Below are 22157 nucleotides of genomic sequence, written 5' to 3' on the forward strand. Positions count from 1 at the left end.
CTTCGTATTCAGAGTAGAGCCCCAGTGTGGGGCTTGATCCCACAACCCTGGGATCATGACCTGAGCTGAAATCAAGAGTTGGGCACTCAACCTACTGAGCCACCCAGACTCCTCTAGAAAACAGAATTTTAAAAGTTATTTTTAGCAAACACTAATTTGAATAGTATCCAAACGCCTAAATTTCATCAACCCCATTTTTCACTTTTATATAGTGTTGCAATATTATACCTTCTTCTGATGATAAGAAAGAACACTGAAGCGGTGGTGCATTTAAGGTGTTATTGTCTTTTGGTGATGTCTGTGAATCCCCATTTTATTTTTTAGAGAGTTTACATTGGCTCCCATGTGACTGATACTCGATTTTCTAATATTTAAGATTTATCTGTCTCTTTACTGACATCTACCTTCCAGTTGAAATCTTTTTATAGGAGTTTTCATTAGCGGTTTTGTAAAACTATTATTTCTCTATTATTTATCTCATTTTTGTTTGCCATTTATGCAATCATAGGAAGTCAGGAATGCTTTGAATCATGGCTTGCAACATGTATCATTTATACAGCAATCTTATAACAAGAAGACTGTAGCAAACAGAATGGCGTCAAGAACATTAATCAAATTGTGATATTATTCACTCGGGCTTAATGAGACAGCTGCCCAACTATGCTGGGATCTTTCGGATTTGTAGGCGACTGAGACTAACCTCATGAGAACTGACCACATCTTACACAACAGATTATCTCTAAGGCAGTCATATCACTTGAGACTCATTACGTTTTAGCCAATATTACTTATTTGTATCTCTGGACAAAGACACAAATGTGGAAGCTATCTTAAGCTGCATTTCTAGTGCTTTAGAAGACTTGTATACCAGTATTGGCCACGAATGTCATATACTAGTGTCAAATAATAACAGAAGAGTTTAAAAAAATATATTTAAAACCAAGACTACAAGCTAGTGACAGGGATTTCTATCGGTAAACTAGCTTTTGGTTGCAAGGCATAGGTTCCTTAGAACAATGGTTTCTAAATGCCCACCCACAGATCCATTTGGTTTCACAGGGCTTCCTTTCATTAGTCTGTAGTAGAACAAAACAACTACGGGCAGCACGATACATCTATCATAGAATTAAATTTATCTCATTCAGAAGAGAGTTCTTCTACCCCAGATGCACGTCTTTTGGTGTTAAAATGGTTTTGTATCATGAAATGTCAATAAAGACGGTATGAGATTTTATTTGTGCCTTTTGTCATGTTTTTTAATGACAGAAACTGGCACCCCTACATGCATCCTCCATTTTATATGAAATTGTACTTATCTCAAGAATCTTACGGTTTGGAAGCTGCTCAGTGCAGGGATCCCTCAGGAGCCTTTTGAGATCAGCTATTCCCTTTGCTCTCCAACACACAGCCCCTTCCCAGCCTCAGGTTCATGCCACAGAAACACAGAAGATTCTGTTCTTACAGAATCTTGCAAACAATAGGAGAGAGCCTGCCCCGAGCAACAGATGTCTTCCTTCTAGGCAATTCTAGCAGTAGCATGGGCCATCAGAAGTGTGGCTTGTCATCTAGAAGAGCAGTCCGGTGTGGGAGATAACCTTGTCTAGAGAAGGAAGAGAGAAGGAATCTACTTCTGTCTTTCCTTAGGCAAGGACAAAATTATCTCGACTCTTCTTAGTTCACTTTAAACCTCACATCCCATTTACAGAAAAACATGATAGGATTCAGAAAGCTTTTGTGGTTTGTTTATGGTCTCATAGTGAGGGGTAGACGTAGAAATCACAAATCTCTGACTCTTCTGAGTTGCAAGCGACAGCTTTTAAGAAAAGAATCTTGGAGGGAAGATTTGGAAATAATCCGCTGAGGCATACAGATGGCAAACAACTCAAGTAAATGTTATGGGGGTTGTGAGAATGAAGCATCTGAAAACGTAACTATTTTTGGTGAAATATTACCCTAATATATTATTTCATGAAATGATCCTTGTGTTTACCCATGCCCTGAAACATTCTGCATCCATCTACAATGTTTATTCTGCTGGAGATAAATAGCTTCTAGTCTCCCTACTTAGTTCTACATGGTTAAATGACTCCTTCAGTTCACAGCTATTTTTTAATTAAAGGAAATTCATGTTCCCCTCTGGCTATGGTTCTCAACACTGAGAAACGGTCATGTAACAGAATCAAGGCAAATTTCCCCCTACAACCAAAAGCTTTGTGATCACGCAGTTTTCTAGGGATATTGGGTCTGGCGGTTCTGTGGCTAACGGACCTGTGCTGGCTTTTCCAAGAGAGAAGAAGCAGACGATGTGTAAGATTTGCTGAATGAAAGAACAGTTGGGGAACACAGGTAAACAGGTGGGGTTACCTTAAAGCTGTCCCCTCATCCTGCTCTGCAATATGGGTGCACTGCAACAAAGCACTGTCTGCGCCCTACCTACAAAAGACTTAAACCTGAAGGCTGATTTAGAACGCGATTTTGAGTGGTCCATTTTACTTCCCACTGCTTTCTTCAATACTCTTAGTTTTCTTTTCTCTTGCGAAGTGTTCCGGATGTTATTAATTTGTGGTTGTGAGGTCTAAAGATTGTTATTACGCTGTTGGCTGTTATACCTCAGATCCAAATAGGCCCCGAGAGGCCGTTATTCTCAGCAAAACTAGTCTGTCTAGATTTTATCTGGGTTGCAGGTGTCTGCAAAAATCAGCCTTCAGAGCAGGTCCTTTTATTAAGATTTCTAGTTTTGCCTTGCGCATTTCTTTTATTTCACCTGCCCCCGGGGAACATTTAATAAGCAACAAGTATAAAGTTGCTCCCGAGCCCCAGCCAGGTCCCCCTTCAGGAGCCTGGAAGTTTGACATTTTGTTTTGACTTTGAATTGGAGAGCCAGAAAGAGGGAACCAGGGAGGTGTTGTGGAAAATAGCGTGTGGGAAGTGACTACCACAGAGGCCGATGCCAGTCTCAGTTTGGATTAGTCAGTTTATTTCAATGAACAAGCCTATGAAACAAGATGAATATGTTTGAATATTTGGAGAAATGAGAGCCCTGAATAAAGAACTTTAAATACTGCTGTCTGTGCAAACTAGTCTTTCTGGAGGAAAAGGAGAAATGAGGTATTCAAAAGGGAGTTGCTGACTGCTGCATAACCCTAAACCATGAAAATGCTCTACAGTGTCATTGCCATATCCACAGAAGGGACTGAGAGCTGGAGTGCTACCAAGGACCAAGAGGAAAAAGTGCCGTATACTTGAGGAAATTGAGGGGAAGTGAATACTGTAATAAGACACTGTAAACCATTTTGTGAGTCAGGCTCTGCTATCCCAGTCTTGCCTTGTACAGCTCCTTATAGCTGGATGATCTGGATTGGCTTCAGGCATCCTCATTCCTGGGCCAATCCTGAGAGAGGGAGGAAATGCAGCAGGAGCCCCACAGTCCCTGTGAACTGGGAAGTGCAATTGATTTGGAATCTTCGATGTGACTTCCATACTCTGTATTCTGCCCTGCTGTCCTGCCTGGTGCTCTAACCTTTCTGGAAAAAGAGAGTCTTCTACCCCTAGTCTGTTTGACTTGTGTCTTCATGCCCTTCCCTACTTGGGTTGACCAGGGGAGTGGACCTAAGAATAGAGTTTGTCTCTTTCCTACCTCCTGAAAACTAGTAGGGGGTCCTATCCAACATGAACAGTCTTTCACAATGGCATCCATTTCTGACACCACTCCTGCCTCCCAAAAGCCTGACTTTCCTTGGACCTATGAGCAACAGTGTACCAAAGTGGTTAATAATGCAGGTTACTGCCTGGGTTCCAATCCCCGCTCCATCATCTACTAAAGCTGTTTAGTTTTAGTTATTCAACCTATCTCAAATCTCAGTTTTCTAACCAGGAACATAGAAGTAATAATATACTTAACCCTTTGAGTTGGAAAGAAAATCAACTGAGAACATAGTAAATTCTTGGGAAGAACGAGTGACAGTTATGTTGACGGTTTGCTATCTCCGTACTCAGTATGTCTGATCAAATCCCCCATTTTGAATGTCTGTGATTATTTGGACCAGCATACAACTAAGGAAGGACAACAAGGATCATATTACTGTATTGCCCAGCTGCCTCTTTGGGTGCACAAGGAGATTAGTAGAGATAATAGTAATTTGGGGAAGAAATGCTTTAATATACATATTTTTTACTTTCGAAAGTGACCTTTTAGAAAATTTGAAATAACATTAGACACAAGAGGCAAAAAGATTGCTACACAGAAATACCAATATACCCTTATCCAGAGATCCTTTCAAGTTTTGCTCATTGTCCCAGCCATGTCCAGGGATATGACAACATGGACAATAGCACCATTCCCAGATTCCATTTGGCACCCAGCTGTCATGTGTCTCTAGGTTCCTTCAACTGGGGGGGCAATTTCTTAGTCACATCTTGACCTTCATGACCTTGACATTTCTGAAGTTGCTGGGCATTTCTTTCGTAGAGTTTTTCTTATTGTAGTTTTGCTTACTGTTTCCTCCAGAAGAGAACCACATTATGCATTTTTGGTGAGTATATTGCAGAAGGGAGGTAGGTAGTGTTCTCATTGAATTCTACCAGGTGGCACATGTCCCATTACTGAGGGTACTAATTTGATTCCTTGATAAATACAATGTCTGTGAGGATTCTCCTCTGGAACAATACTTTGGAGTTACTAAGCATTTTTCTGTGGAGAGACTTTTGTTTCATGCAAATGCCCCATTCTTCAGCACACTTTCACTGCTAGATGCAGTAGCTATTGAATTTATTATCACCACAATGCATAGAAATGGTGGTTTTCAAATTGCAATACTTTTCCTGTATTTATTATTTGATAGTAAAGAATAGTTTCTTTAATCTCTACTTATTTGTATTAGTTCAATGGCTTAGTTTCTTTAATCTCTACTCATTTTTATTAGTTCAATGGTTTATAACCCACCAATATGATTATTTATTTTGATGCTTAAATTTTTAGGAACCCCTTCGAACTAGATAATTTCTCCTAACGTGTTTCCTTCATTCTTTCACGACTTCCTTTGTTTTTGGCACAAGATGTTCCAAGTTCATTTTCTACTTTCCTTGACCCCAATTGGGATAAGCTACTTCTCCATGAAGGCTTGGTTCTTTTAGTGGAGAATAGTATGTAGAAATAGAAACAGAAATAATAGAAACCAGGGTCTGGATGTAAGGTATGTTCATTGATACTGGGGTCTTGATGTCTGACGTGTGCCTTTCACTTACATTTTCCATTAAATCTCTTATTTCATTCTACACTACAGAATTTATAATTCATTTGAATCTTCCTCTGTTCCATATTCGTATTTACTTCTTCATCAGTGAGAAACCAAGCCCCGTCATCCTCAATATGTTTCTTATTTGCTCAATCCCCTTATGTAGGCAAGTTCCCAGCTTACCAAGTTTCCTCACCCCACCCCCAGCCCTGATACTCCATCGTGGCACAACCACCATTACTGGACCTGCCTGATGTCAGGAAGGAAGGAAGGGAGAGAGGGAGGAAAGAAGGAGGAAGGGAAGAAAACAGAAGATTAACAGAATTGTCTTAATTTGGTCATGGTTTCAATGGGTGCTTATATTACTTAAAACATTCCTAAAACTACCGTTAAGTTTTACTTTTGTTGATCATTCCGTTCCTATGAAATTGCTGTTGGTTTTGTCTTTTGATTATTATTTGGTTCCTCTCACATTCTTTGTCATGACCAGGTTCTCAGACACTGAAAGTAATAATGGGAGGGAGAGGTAATCAGTATGGTAGGTCATGCACACAAACCTTGGACCTTTCATTGTGCCTGGATGATAGAGTACTGAGTGACAACTCTTAACGAATACTATGCTGTGTGTGTGTGTGTGTGTGTGTGTGTGTGTGAGCGTGTGTGTCTGGGGAAGGAAGCAGAGAATAGTTTGTCAAAGGAATGGTAAGGTCTATTTCCAAAAGAAGGAAGAAAAAAAATGTGTATCTTCTTTTCAATCCACATCTCTCTCCTGATTCATTGTGACAGTCTCCAAACTCATCTTTACCTTTGATCTTAGCTTTTTTAGTGGAGGCCATTCATTATTCTCCACCAAGCTGACAACACTTCTTTATCCTCTACCACTCTGGGTCCGATTTTGTCTGGTGGGCATCTCCATTGTATCATTAATGGCACTAATTTGAATTTTGTCGTTATCAAGAAACTCTGAAGTTCTCCGGAACAGGAATCTTTTGATTCACTTTCAATCCCAAGCCTGCAAGTACCTCGAATTTAATAAGTGCACAATAAACATTTGCTGAATGGATAAATTAATGGATGTATGAGAGTGACCTAAGGAAGCTAGAGTTAGATACTGTCATCTCTTCTTTTGCAAGTTAGTATTTACAGTTGAGTATTTTGGAGCAAGGTTCAGGAGTCTGCACTTTTAACTAGAGTCCCCAAGTGATTCTACTTAGGTCACACTTCAGGAAAAATTGAGATATGCTTCCATGTTCTTGATTTCAAATTTTAAAAACTAACTTCATTCTCCAGTGCCACCCCTTAGAGCACTTTCTTGAGCACTGAAGACGCTAAATGATTGTATGTTTTAAGAGGCATTGGGATGCAACCCTGATTACCTATTAGCCTTCCGGGATGCACATTAACACAGCATTATTTTCCTTCTACTGTATCATGTAGGCCACTTAAATATTTCTTTACATTCTTCCAAATAGCTCTTCGCTACCTATGCATTTCACAGCTGAATCTAAAGTGCAACTTCCCATTTCTAAGAAATACGGACATACAGTTACTCTCGATTTGTAAAATGCAATAAGCAACCTTTTAGGATTACAAAATTGTTAATGCATGAGAACAAAGGCAATGGGCTTAAAAGTGTTGACACCTAAAGGACATTTACAGATAACCTGGTCTCATAGACTATGCACAGGACTAGATAAGTGGCAAATGTGTTTTTTTAAAAAATTTTATTCATTTATTTTGAGAGAGAGAGAGAGCGAGAGAGCACAGAAGGGGCAGAGAAAGAGAGGGAGAGAGAAAGAATCCCAAGCAAGCTCCGTTCCATCAGTGTGGAGCCCTATGAGGGGCTCAAACCCAAGAGAACTGTGAGATCATGACCTGAGCTTAAGTCAGACACTTAACCAACTAAGCCACCCTGGTGCCCCAACATGTTTTGTTATCATGGCATATTTTTTTTTCCTTTCTAAGTATTCAGGCTCATATTAATAGATTAGATAGTTTTCTGCATGACTGGATTGCTTTATATACTTTCTAACTAAATGATCCCATAAGGAAACCCAAGATTTATTCCCACTTATATCCACATTTTGTTCAATAAAAAAACAGAGAGTTGTGAAAGTTATGTATGAATTGCATGTTCTCTTTGTCTAATAAGATGGACAGTGTTTGTGTTTGAAGAAACATAATAAGAAAAAGCAGGCTTGTTTATGTCTGTGATGTCTATAGGTATGAGCATGTCAACTGGTGAGAGAAGAGTCTGCACTTGTTCCTGTGGGAGGATTCACTCTGGAGAGTGGGAATCTTCAGTGACAAGGTTTTACCCCAGGTCAGATCAGCCAGGCACTTGGCTTCTTGCCATTCTACTTAAGTGGCTGAAGTAGGGAGGTCAAGGCCATGGCCACCACTTCAAAGCCCCAGAGCCAGGCTCTGGGCCTCTCACTGAACCAGTCACATCCCATTTTCACATCTGATGCAAAGAGTTGTCTGTTCCACTCACCTGCTGGCCTTTGCATTTTATCATTGTATTTTATAGCCTCTATTCTTCCCATGTCTCCTCTTTCCCTCTGCACATGGAAGTTTACAACAGAGCCCCAGGTCCCTCAATAAGTGGATCATACGCTCAAAGTATGATGCCTATTTGGCAAGAGGAGTTTGAATGGCACTCCTCCTACACCGATTTACAGAAAGGAAAGAAAGGACGTTATCACAGATAAAATCTGTGGATTAATCTTTCTCTCTCTCTTTCATTCTTATTTGAGAGGGGAAAAGGGGGCCACATTTTAGAGAAATGGAGTCAGAGAGAATTTTTTAAAGTCTATCACAATAGAAAAAGTGGAAATAAACCACTTGTACACAGTAATAGCTACTGCAGAAGTGACTAATATAGTATATCTCTATCATTGCTCAAACAATGACACAAAAATTCTACCACAGCCACAATATTTATAGAATTTTGAGTGTCAAGCAATGCCAAAGCAAAGTGAAATTGAGTCACAAGCAGCTATTAGTCAATAAAGGTTACTCTCTGGATGGTGCGTTCTCCTAAGGGGATCTCTGCATTAGAAGCTACAGTTTCAGAGTCCGGTTATCCCTGAAATTCTCTGCCTGTGTTAATAGATGTTTATCCTCAGTCACCAGTTTATTCAGTAGACTGTTGTGTGCATGTGGTTACTGAGTGAGTGTTTAATCAGTGCTCACTAAACTGGCAGAATTTGGCTCCAGTAACAGTAATGCTCTCAAGAGAGAATGTACTATTAAGACAGTTCATTAAGAACAACAGGGACCAAGTACATTTCTTTCATCCTTGAGTATACCTATTCAACCATGACGAACCAGCTGGGCTGGTAGTCAATGAAAAAAAGAGAAAAAGCCTAGCTTATGTTAGTCTTTATTCTGCTAACTTGTTTTCTACAGATCAGGCTATGCCACTGACATTCCTCAGGGGAATTAGCAATGTAATTGCCACTTAATTACAGTGCTCTATCATAGATCAATTTTTACTTTAGAGAATTATGCTGGGAAATGTGCCTTAGGAGTCTTATTTCTCTGTACATATCGAGAGAGTTTCTCTTTGCTATCTTAAAATAAACATTTCACAGGAAAGATAGACTAAGGCTGTTTGTATCAGAAAAGCCAGAGCTGTCAAAGCTCCCTTAAATTTGATTTCTCTAGAAATGGAAGCATTCACAGAACCACAGGACTGGGAGAAATTTAGAGGAAGCTGCTCACCATCAAAGAGAGGGAGAGGAAATGCTCAAAGCTTGTCTTCAGTGAGCAAGGAAAGAAAAGACAGGCATGTTTTCTTGGAGAAAGGGAGAGAAGGAGTTTTTTGCTTCTTCCTACCTCAGATCCCAGATCAGATTATTCCCCAGAATGCATCAAAATCCATTAAGAGACCATCTCTCATAGCAGATTTGGGCAAGATTTCATAATGAATGGAAGCGTAGTTAAAGCCATCCTCACCACTAACTTGCTCTGTAACCTTGGACAAATTTCTTAGTATCCTGGTACGTCAGGTTCCTCATCTATAAAATGGGAATAAAACTAGTATATACTTACAACAGAAAAGTTTGTTATAAATATCAAAGAAACGAATGTGCATAAAGCTTAGCCTCTTGGTCAGACTCTTATTGTTTGGTTGATTTTTTTTTTAGTAGAAGTTAACATAAATTAACTTTTTAAAGTTGAAATGTATTTGACATATGACATTATGTACATTTAAGGTATACATGTTAATTTGCTACATTTATATATTTAATATGTTTGCCATTGTAGCAATAGTTAGCACCTGTATCACATCACATAATTATCATTTCTCATTTTAATAACCTCTTTTAATGTTTAGGCTTAGCATTGCAACTCTCAATTATATTACTAAACTGTAATTCTGTCATTCTTTTGTTCCTCTTCAATGGTAATTTTTGCCAGCAGTTTGAATTTTTCTACCAGTTCTTCCTCTAGTAATTTATTTAAAAAATCAGAATTGTGAAAAAAATTGAGAACTGATAAATTTAATTTTAACCGGACAATTTATCTTACAGAGCAAAACCATGTTTTTGGTACAAGTAGGTAAGGGCAAGTAAAGAAATTAATATTTACTAAGTTCCCTCAACATCTACCACATTTCCATATGGTAGATGATAAAATTTCTTTCCACAGTGAAAAAAAAAATCAGGCTCAGGGAGATAAAATGGCATTTTTAATGCATCAATAATTTTCTAAGATTTTCAATGATAAGGACCTTTCCAAAGACGTAAAAATATCACAGATCACTTTGTCACGATAGTCATAAGCATTGTTATTGTTGAATGAGAATAAACATAGTGATAACAGTTGAGTATAATTGTATATTATATGAATTATAATTGTAGCAAAATAAAAATGAAAAAAGCAGCTTATATTTTTATTCAGCCTATAAATTATGATGTACACATTAGTCCAAACCTAGACTTCTTGCAATAACTCTGCGTGGACCTCCAGGGCTTTTTAATCAACAGTTTTAGGAACCTCACCCTATATAATTATGTATAATTATAATTATTAATTATTATAATCATTGATTATATAATCATACTATTGATTATATATTATTATATTATTGCTTATTATGTAATTGATTATATGATCTAGTCATATAATCATTGACTATGTAACATGTTTCACAGCAGTTTTGAAGCATTTTTAAATATTTGGTTTTTTCACAATCTCATTTAGATTAAGTTTACTAACAATATAATATTTATATAAATGAGATTTAATAAATATCAACTTGAATGGATATCTTTCATTGCTATTAAAATAAGCATTTACTCCATAGAGTATGTGTGTTTTAGGGAATATTTTTGTGGGGCCTCACGTTAACAAGAAAAACAGTTTTATAAGGCAGGGAGTAACAATTTTAGATCCAACCATTAGTCAGAAAGCTTTTTGTAAACAAATCTGCTTTATATTCTAGTCACAGTAACATTATGAAATGAGTAGTTATCATAAACATTGATTTAAAAAATCACCAGCTTGGGGTGCCTGGGTGGCTCAGTTGGTTAAACATCCAACTCTTGATTTTGGCTCAGGTCGTGATCTCACGGTTCATGAGTTCGAGCCCCCTATCTGGCTCTGTGCTGACAGTGCAAAGCCTGCTTGGGATTCTCTCTCTCCCTCTCTCTCTGTTCTTCCCCCATTTGCATGCTCTTTCTCTCTCTCTCAAAATAAATAAAATATAAATTAAAAAAAATCACCAGCTGATGAATTCCTTTTGTTTGATCTGCTTTAAAGTTCTGAGAAGAACTGGAAATTTCATCCCCTCTGACTCTATCTTATCTTATCTTTTATCTTATCTTATCTTACATCTTATCTATCTATCTTATCTATCTTTTAAGTAGGCTTTGAGCCCAGCCCAGAGCCCAGCCCAGAGCCCAGCTCGGAGCCCAGCATGATGTCTAAATTCATGACCCTGAGATCAAGACCTGAGCTGAGATCAAGAGTCAGACACTTAACGGACCGTGTCTGTCTTTATTACCTGATACGACTGACAGTGTTGACTTTCAGATACCACTTCTTCTTCTCTTTTTTTTTTGAAGCAAGAAGGCAAAACACAGTAAAATACATACTGTAGCACTTCCTTTACTTTTGTTCTTTCCATTTGTATAATTTATGTAGATAGACCATAAGAAACAGAATATAATAAGACTACTGTACCATACCTTCCTAAAAGCAGTTGACAAAATCCATACATTAAGAGAACAAAGCAGTATTGTCTCATGGCAAATGACTATCCTGACATGTATAAAGCAGAGTAAGCTACTAAACTTGTATAATTTACTCAGTTAACAACTAATGGCTTCTTTTTTGCTAGGACTTTGCCACCAGAACACAGGTCTTAGGAAAACATCACTAAATTGGAGCCAAAATGGAAAAGGAAAAGACTCATATCATATTGCTATCATTGGACATGTAAATTCAAGCAAGTCTATTACTACCAGCCATCTGTTCTACGAATGTGGTGGAATCAACAGAATAACCATCAACATTTTTGAGAATGAGACTGCTAAGATGGGAAAGTCCGCTTTAGATATGCCTGGGTCTTGGAAAAACTTAAAGCTGAGTGTGAATATGGTATCACCACGGGTCTCTTCTTATGGAAATCTGAGACCAGCAAGTATGTGGCCATCACTAATGCTCCAGGACACAGAGACTTTATCAAAAACATGATCACAGGCCTGTCTCAGGCTGACAGTGTTGTTCTGACAGTTGCTGCTGGTATTTGTAAATTTGAAACTGGTGTTTCCAAGATTGAGAAGACCAATTAGCATGCCCTACTGGCTTACGTGTTGGGTTTGAAACAACTAACTGTCGGCCTTAACACCATGGATTCTACTGAGCCACTCTACAGTTAGAAGAGAAATGAAGAAGTCAGGCTCTACATCAAGAAAAGTTTCTATAACGTTAGCACGGTAGCATTTGTGCCCATTTCTGGTTGCAATGGTGGAACATGCTGGAAATAAGTGCTCAAGATGTTGGTTCAAAAAATGGAAATTCGCTATAAAGATGGAAGTGCCAGTGGTGCCACACTGCTTGAAGTTCTGGAAATATCCTGCCACCAACTCATACAATTGACAAGTCCTTCATCTGTCCCTTCAGGTTGTTTATAAAATTGGTAGTATTAGTATAGCTGCTGTGGGCTGCATGGAGACTAGTGTTCTAAACCAAGCATAATGGGGCACCTGGCTGGCTCAGTGGAGTGGAACATGCAAATCTTGATCTCAGGGTCGTGAGTTCAAGCCCCAGCATAGAGCTTACTTAATAAAAGAAAAATAAACCAGGCATAACGACCATCTTCACTTCGGTTAACATTACAACTGAAGTAGTGTCAATTGAAATGCATTTTGAAACTTTGTGTGAAGCTCTGCCTAGGAACACCACGGACTTCAATGTTAAGAACACGTCTATCACAGAGGCCTGTTGTGACCATGTGGCTGATAACAGCGAAAATGACTCCACTGATGCAAGCGGCTGTCTTCGCTGTTCAGGTGATTATCCTGAACCATTCAGGCCAGATCAGTGGGGACTATCCATGTGAGCTGGAGTGTCACATTGTTCACATTTCTCATAAGTTTGCCAAGCAGTGAAAGAAGATTGATAGCTGCTCTGGTAAAAAAGATGAAAGTTGGCCCCAATTCTTGAAATCTAGTGGTGCTACTAACATTGAAATGGTTCCTGACAAAATTGTGTGTGTTGAAATTTCTGCTATTATCCTCTGGGTCATTTTGCTGTTCCTGATATGATGGAGACAGTTATTATGGGTATCATCATGGCAGTGGACACCAGAGGCTGCAAAGTCACCAACTCTGCTCAGAAAACCCAGATTGGCTGAATGAATATTATTTAGAACATGGCACTCGGTCTTGGCTTGTGGAAGAATGTCTCAGAGCCGTTTGTCTCGCTTGGCCATTTCAGTTTAATACCTAAAGACTGGTGAATGATAGAAGTGCTACGTAAAACATACAGAAAGGAAGGAATGTTTTCCCGACCATTTTTTTTGTGGCAATTTTAAGTTGTTAGATTTTAAAATCAGTACTTTTAAAATAGAAACATCTTGACCAAAATCGGTCAGAGAATTTTGAGACCAATTAAAACAAAGTTTGATAAACCTGTGTCTCCTTTTGGTCAGCACCAAAGCTTCCCATAGAATTTCCTGGGCAAAGATGTAAGGAGAAAATAATGTTGCCCATGATCTATTTCTGGTATTCCATTTGCCAGAACTTGATGAATTGGATATTTTAGAGTTAAATGATTATTCTCAGGGCAGTGATTAAAGTGTTTTTTCTTCATTTACATCTAATAAAGAGGATCATCTCTTGATTTAGATACTCCATGAAAAGTTATGGGAGGGATCTGTCATTTTCGATTTTCACATTTGTTAGGATAGAAGAACTAAGAGTAACTTGTTATGTTATGTATAACTTCATAAGAGGGCCAAAATTCTGCAGTATTAGAAGCCATGTATGTGACATAGAGAATTTAATTTTATGTATTCTATAAATATTTAGTTAACTTGTTGGTACAATCTCTTACACTTAGTTTCCCAGTTCTTAAATGCATTGTCACATTTCCAAATAATGCAGTCAAGTTTATTAAAACAAAAGAGTCTGAATTATAAGGTTAAGTATTTTGGATTGGCCTACTTCTAAGAGTTAATGCTGTCCAGTTTCTAGGAAAATAAAGATACTAAAAGTTGAAAAGTAAAAAGAATAAAAGAATAAAAAGAATAAAAAAGAATAAAATAATTCTTTTTCTTCTAAGGGTGGAATAGCTTATTGCATATTAGTACCTTTACCATAAACCAATAGAAAAGCTGGAAAAAAAAAATCTGTTTGATACCACTGAAGAGATATCAAAGGCAACTAAGATTTCAAGAGTTAGGATCCTGGAATAAAGAAACAAAAATTAGGGCAAACCCCACATTATAACTAGTCTAAAAATTTTACAACTGCTTTTAAAATGCCCTTAAGGCGTTTTAAGCACTTTAAGATAGGCTAAAAGGACAAGCAGAATGTGGTAATAAGAAATTAGCAAGCTGAATAGAGATTCCGGCAACTATGTGGGACCATGAAAACAAAAATTACAATTAGGGCCAGTGAAGGACATTCTGACTTCCAGTTTATATCTAAAAGGTATACATTCTAAAAATAAGATCAATCAAAAATAGACTAACCTTCATAAAAGAGTGAAATCCAGCTTTGAATCCTATTTAAACTGCCTCTATTTTAATAGCTTTCCTGAAAGCAAAATTACATACTCTATGAAAAAAGATAATGTCAGTAAGGGCCTCAAATTATGTTTGCAATTATATATATAAGTTACCTGAAATTCGACAAAAAATGATCAAGTATGCCACAGGAATAACTAGCCAAAGAAAAACAAAAGCACAAGAGTTAAAAACAGACAATAAGAGTGGATCCATCAGTGATTATAGATATTGGAGTTATCAGTTGTGAACATTCATATAATTGATTGATATAGTCAATAAAATAGATGACAAAATGAAGAAATTCAATATGATATAACTGGGATGTATGAAAATATTCTAATGGAAAACACAAAATTTAAAAATATAGCAAATGGCATAATAAACTTTGTTTTTAAAGGGCACACATTTAACAGTAATTTACATGCAGCAGAATTGAGAAACATGAACCAAAAATAAAGTCACTAGAAAATATACAGATTAAAGAATGCCCCCCCCCAAAAAAACAAAACAAAACAAAACAAAGAAAAACCCCCAAAAGATGAAAATACAAAAAATACCCTAAGCAATCCATAGGTAAGAAAGAAAAAAAGCCCATTACATGTGAAATTGCAGTTTTAGAAGGAGGGGAGAGTGTGAAAAGGCAGAAGCAATTGCTGATGAGATCAGAGCTGAGAATTTTTTTTAAAACTTAGAAACCATAACAATCCACAGATTAGAGAAATTCTATGAATCCCCAGAAGTGTAAATCAAACAAAACTGTACCTAGGAACCTGGGAAATTTATATTAAAATTTATGAAAACCAAAGGCACAAAACAAAAACCCTGAAAGCAGGCAGAGGGCAACAAAGCATATAATACTTTTGGTCCAAAGCCTGACTTTTCCACAGAAATTATGGAGGCAACTAGACAATGAATCACAAATTTTAAAATGTAGAAAGGGATTAACTGCCAGCTTAGCGAAAAGGTCCTTCAAAATAAAGGCACATCTTGCAAAAGCAAGAAAAATTTGGGAGAACCATTACCAATAGCCTCACACTAAACCAAAATAAAACAAAGGAAAAAACACACACAGGGAATTCTTCAAGTAGAAGAAAAATTATTACAGTTGGGAAGTAGAAATACACAACAAAGTGATGAGAAATGAGACTCAATAAGTACCGGAAGTATAAAATAATAAAGTATTTAAAATATATGTAGAATTAAAGGGGATCAAAATAATAACACCAAGTTTGGAGGGAAAAAATGGAATTAATCTAAGATTTTTATATTGCCTGGAATTTAGTATTTGTATTTTTTAAATATTATACCCTATAAGTTAAGGAAGCATGTAATAATATCTAGGATGATAACTCCAAAAGGTGAAATAATTAACTAATAAGCTAAATAAAGCAAAACTGAAATGAAAAAAATGATATCAAGACAGTAAGAAAGTAGAGAAATACATCCATGATGGAGAAACTGGTATTGGCTTATACTCCTATAGTCAACAATTTAAAAAGCTAGGGCAAAAATAAGAGCTATAAAATTACATTAAAAATATACAAATTATAAAATTATTGAAATTTATGAAACTTATTGGTGGCTTCTGGATAGCAATTAGCCAAAAGCTATGATATTTGATAGAAGGAAAGCCTATGAAAAGAACCTCATATCTCTCCTGGCTTTCAACTTGAGGAAATTTGCAAAGTGCAATGTAAGACCCAATAGAAAGGGATGATCTAGGTGGGCAGAAGAAAAGGGAGGTTGAAATTTGGGGCTGACAAGACAGCCGGGATTTCTGGGCCATAATATTGGATGGGTCAAAACTGCATAAAATTAGCCCTAAGAAAACCTAAACTGAAATTCATCTCAGGCCCCTGAGCATATATATGCTAAAACTCTGGAAGGCATGGCAGAGAAAGGCCGCTGGGAAACTGAGGAACTGAGTGAAGACTTCAGATATCAGTAGGTGTGGAGAAGATATAAGTGTTCAGCATAACCAGAATACAGAGACCATGGAGAACACCATGGGCTTTTAAATGAGACTCAAGAAAGTAAGAGTAAATTTCAGATCCTAGAAAGAGGCATAATTAAAATAGACGTGTTCTAACAAAGCCTAAAATCAAGCATCAACAGAGGCATAAAAGATGACCTATCTCACTAGTTAAACTGCCTGAGGAGTAAAACCTAATACTCTTTAGAAGAATATAACACAATCCATAAACTCTACACTAAATCTTCCACAATCTTTAGCATATAATAATTATTATTGACATTGCCAGAAAACTGAGGGTAAAGAGATACAAGGAAGTAAAAGCAGACACAGAGGATGATCATAGTATTGGAATCAACAGATAAGATTTCCAAAGTTTCTATGATTAATATGTGAGGGAAATAAAGAAGATGAAGAATTTTAGCACAAAATTAGAGTGGAGAAATTGAGTGTTCTAGAAGTAAAAATATTCTATAGTTCAGAGTCTAGTGGATAGTTTTACATTCAAAGGGCACAGCAGAAAACAGGATTAGTAAACTCAAAAACAAACTAATAGAAAATATGCAAACAGAGAAAGTAGAAAAAAAACCCAGAACACATAAAAATCACATGCGTAACTAGAGTCACATAAGGAGAGAAGAGAGAGGGCAAGGCAGAACAAATATTTGAGAAAGTAAAGGAAAAACTTTTTTTCCAAATCTGATGAATGACATGGGCCCATTAATCCAAGAAAGTCAGTAATCCCCAAGTAGGATAAAAACAAAGAAAAATACAGCCAGGTATATCATTAGGCAACTGTTAAAGGAAAAAAATAAGAGAATACATAATAAATAAATAACGAGATAGTGGATTTAATCTCAACTGTATCAGTATCTTGATTACAAATAACTTCTTTAAATATCATAATTAAAGTAGGGCGCCTGGGAGGCTGAGTCGGTTAAGCCTCTGACTTCGGCGCAGGTCATGATCTCGCGGTCCTTGAGTTCGAGCCCCGTGTCGGGCTCTGTGCTGACAGCTCAGAGCCTGGAGCCTGTTTCAGATTCTGTGTCTCCCTCTATCTCTGACCCTCCCCCGTTCATGCTCTATCTCTCTCTGTCTCAAAAATAAACGTTAAAAAAATTTTTTTTAAATATCATAATTAAAAGACAAAGACTTTCATACTAGATTAAAGACAGTGTAAACATAAGGCCATCCAAAACTTAAAAATAAAAGACCAGTAAAATATCAAGAGATGCAATCACTAACCAAATTAAAGCTTGTTGATATAATCAGATAAAGTACTTTCGGGGTAAAATACACAACTAAGGAAGGGTCTTTGTTAAACATATTTAAACCACTGCAAAAAGCACGCAATTCAGAAAAGAAACAAATAGCAAAAAGTTTCAGCAGACATTGCCCAAAAGTGTCTATCCATTTGGCCGCTAAACATAGAAAAAAGTATCTAACTTTATTAGTCATCACAGAAATGCAAGTTGAAACCACAAAAAACTATCACTACACACTTACCAGAATGCCTAAAATGGAAATGTCTGATGCTACTGAGAAATTGGAACTCTCATAAACATGTAAGATTATAAAAGAAGAAAAACCGAAAAGGATCTGGAAGACATATTTACTCTAGTGATGCCTGGTAAAGTCTCTTGGAGGTTCTAAATCAATACTAATGTTATACTAGAGTGTTTCTTTTTTTAAGGATCTGACATTCTTTTTAAGCAACACACACACACACACATATACACATCCATTTGAATATATTCAAACATACAATCCAAATATATATTCCTATACATATAAATGAATATCGATTCATATATATAAACACACATACATATTTAAGATAAATATTTAGTGACTTTTATTTAGTTCTCGTCATCCTGTGGATATGTTCATTCTCCAATAATGACTTCCTGGTCATCAGACCCCCTCAGTAGTGCTAATTAGTAAGTATACTCATTAGAGATTCAGATGTCCCAAATATGTGCACCAGTAAAGCCTCACACCTTATATATAGTGTGTACTTGAGTAAGACCTGTTCTTCTCTATGACTGTGAGTTATTTTAGAGATGTCAGCCTCCGAAACACAGAAATAGCCTCTTATTCCCTAAATGAAGAGAAAACTTTCAGTTTGCAAAGCATTATTTTGGCATTGTAAAAAATGGAATTTAATATATTATTTTCTAATTTTAAGGCTAAAGATGCTTAACTTCGTATGATTAGAATCTTCTCCAATCCTCCAACATTCTGGGGTCTTTTCCCTTCATGTTCAACAAAACTATTTGATATCTATCTCAATCGTTGTAAGAACTCTTAGCCCGCTTCTTAAAATCCCCAAAGACTTTCAGGATTCTTCACGTCGCCTTGGGCACTTCATACATCCCTCTTACCATCCTTGCTGTACTTCTGGTCATCCCCTTCAGCGTTTCGCTTCATCTCTCCCCCTGTCCTCCATTTGCAGAGCTTTACTCCAAATCAATCTAGCCTTTTCCTCTTTTCCTAAGGCGCCATCAACATAAATTTTAGTGAAGAATTGCTAGTGGCATTGCACGGAAAAATATTCAATAAGAAGCATTAGACACCACTGTTCAGAAAAGTAGTGTGACCTCTCTCTCATTCTCCCAAGACTTGATTTCCTGCTGTGTTGTCTTTCGCTTTCTTTCTCCCCAAAACACTCTATGAGCACTCAAACCTCTCTTTAACAGCCAGGGAAACAATCCCAAATACGTGTTACTCTACCATACAGAGAAATGAATCTCTTTTGTCTTCTTATTCCTCCTCATTTTGGCCAGTCCTAGCCAACAAGCATTTCCAAACATCGACCTCTCAAGACACACATACACCCACATGCGTGTTCCCAGACACACATTTGCCAATCTAGCATAGCAATTTTTTCACAGGCAAATACATCAGGGCTTCTATTTTCCAGGATCTCACCTGCCTTGAGAGAGATATGTCAAAAAGTAATTACATGTGTAGGATGAGAAACTAAGGAGATAAGGCTCACCAGAAATAAATCTTAAAGGAAGGCGAACGTACATTATCAATAAGTAAGTGGGATTCCAGTAAGGGAACTCAGAGAGAGACAACGATGTGGGAAAGTCACCTTGTCGTCAAGGACCATGACATGTGCTGAAAATAACTAGTAATCTGAAGTTATTGGTGAAGAAATGGTGTGTGTGTGACATTTATGGTGAGACAGTCAAGTAAACACATACAAGTAGGTATCCCAAAATAAAGGCTAGTGCCCCAGAGACAGATGCAGACTAGATATCATCTTCTCAAAAGAACAAAAACAAAAAAAAAAACCTTTTTAAATTTTTTTATCGTTTATTTTATTTTTGAGAGAGAGAGAGAGAGACAGAGTGTGAGTGGAGGAGGGGCAGAGAGAGAGGGAGACACAGAGTCTGAAGCAGGCCACGGACTCTGAACTGTCAGCACAGAGCCCGAGGCAGGGCTCCAACCCATGAAAGGTGAGATCATGATCTGAGCCCAAGTGGACGCTCAGCTGACTGAGCCACCCAGGTGCCCCCAAAAAACGTTTTAAAATGCAAAATCAGGGGCGCCCGGGAGGCTCAGTTGGTTAAGCATCCAACTTCGGCTCAGGTCATGATCTCCTGGTTCACGAGTTCAGGCCCCGCATCGGGCTCTGTGCTGACAGCTCAGAGCCTGGAGCCTGCAGCCTGCTTCAGGTTCTGTGTCTCCCTCTCTCTCTGCCCCTCTCCTGCTTGTGCTCAGTCTCTCACTCTCTCTCTCTCTCTCTCTCTCTCTCCCTCTCTCTCTCAAAAATAAATAAAAACATTAAAAAATTTTTAAAAATAAAATAAAATAAATACACAGTCAATCGTCTCAGAAGTATGGTAGCAGCACACCATTTAAATGCCTAATCGATATGATTTCTTAGATGATGATAAGACAAATAGACTGATCCTGAAAAGGCAAATTTGCCAGGAGTAGAATTCATCTGTTTGGGTTGATTCTATAAATAAGTGAAAATCATTTCTGCCATCATCAATATTGTTGAGGCAACAAACCTTGAATGTATAAAACCAAAGTCTATGGGGAGTATCTAGGGGACTACTTCCTCCAACTCTTTTTTAACAAGAGAATTTGAGTATTGTCTTATATAAAACATGGCTTTTTAAAATGTCTATTTATTTCTGAGAGACGGGGAGAGAGAGAGCCTGAGCAGGGGAGGGGCAGAGACAGAGAGAGAGAATCCCAAGCAGGCTGTGCTGTTAAGGCAGAGCCACACATGGGGATTCAATCTCACAAAGCATGAGATACCGACCTGAGCCAAAATCAAGAGTCAGGGCACTTAACCGACTGAGCCACCCGCACCCTCCCAAATACGGCTTTATTCAAATGAACCATTGACTGCTTCATTATCACACAAATACATTTAATAAAATTGCAAGCATTTATTTTTTTTTTAATTTTTTTTTCAACGTTTTTTAATTTATTTTTGGGACAGAGAGAGACAGAGCATGAAAGGGGGAGGGGCAGAGAGAGAGGGAGACACAGAATCGGAAACAGACTCCAGGCTCCGAGCCATCAGCCCAGAGCCCTACGCGGGGCTCGAACTCACGGACCGCGAGATCATGACCTGGCTGAAGTCGGACGCTTAACCGACTGCGCCACCCAGGCGCCCCAAAATTGCAAGCATTTATAACATTTTCCGATAGAGTGTGCATGATTTAATTTTCCAAAGTATTAGATTCTTAAGTTTCAGATATAACCGTTAGTAATACAATAGCATTTCCTTTTAGCAGTTGTGATACAGAAAACATTTTAGGATTTCATCCAAGTGTGTTTTGGCAGGGTGGGAGGGAGGCAATAACAAAGTGTTTTTCTTCTTCCCTTTTCCAGTAGTACCTTAATCATTAAGCCTAAATTATGCAACTTGAACTTTTCAGGGATGAATAGCGTAGGGACAGTCTAAAGCCAAGCAGTCATTCCTGTAAATACAGAAAATAAACTGATGGTTGCCGGGGTGGGGGGGGGGGTGAGCCAAATGGATGAAAGGGAGTTGGAGATCCGGGCTTCTAGTTATGGAATGAACAAACTGTGGTAATAAAGGCACAGCATAAAGAATACAGTCAATGGTATTTAATACTGTTGTATGGTGACAGATGGTAGCTACACTTGTGGTGAACTTAGCATAATGTAGAGAGAAGTTGAGTCACCATCTTGTGCACCTGAAACCAATGTAATTGTCAGACTCCAAGAAAAATGTTTTAAATAAAAATAAAAAGAAATAAAATCAAGTGTCCATTGTTCACCCTGGTTCATTTGAATCCTTACTATAATAGTCTTTAAAAACCAGAATTCACAAAGGATTTTGGAGCTTTTAATAGTTTCCCTTACATAATAGGAGGAAATATTTTCATTACCACCATAGAATTTTACCATAATTCATAAGTGGAAAAAAATACAAAAAATAAAATGTAATGGAATTCACACTCAGATTGTATTGGGAAAGAGGGGACTTTGGGAGGGATAAGACAGGGCTTGGATGCTCATGGATTAATTTCTCCCCACTGCCCGAAGCTGCATCTCAGCAGGGCTACTGTTAGAGCAAGTGGATTCAGTGTGAATTTTAAAAAGAAGAGGACATTGACTGAAGAAAAACCCAAAACAAAGGAAGGGACCTGATGTCTCATGTATGTCCAATATTCTGGGAGCACTGAGTGGCTATACGGGGTACCCATGG

At 37.6% G+C, this 22157-nt stretch overlaps 1 pseudogene; it reads left to right on the forward strand.

Moving 5' to 3' along the window:
- Positions 1-11564: 11564 nt before the first annotated feature.
- Positions 11565-13101, forward strand: LOC122490553 (annotated as a pseudogene).
- The last annotated feature ends 9056 nt before the right edge of the window (positions 13102-22157 follow it).

Source organism: Prionailurus bengalensis, chromosome B2, assembly GCF_016509475.1.
Source record: "Prionailurus bengalensis isolate Pbe53 chromosome B2, Fcat_Pben_1.1_paternal_pri, whole genome shotgun sequence".
Lineage (NCBI taxonomy): Eukaryota > Metazoa > Chordata > Mammalia > Carnivora > Felidae > Prionailurus > Prionailurus bengalensis.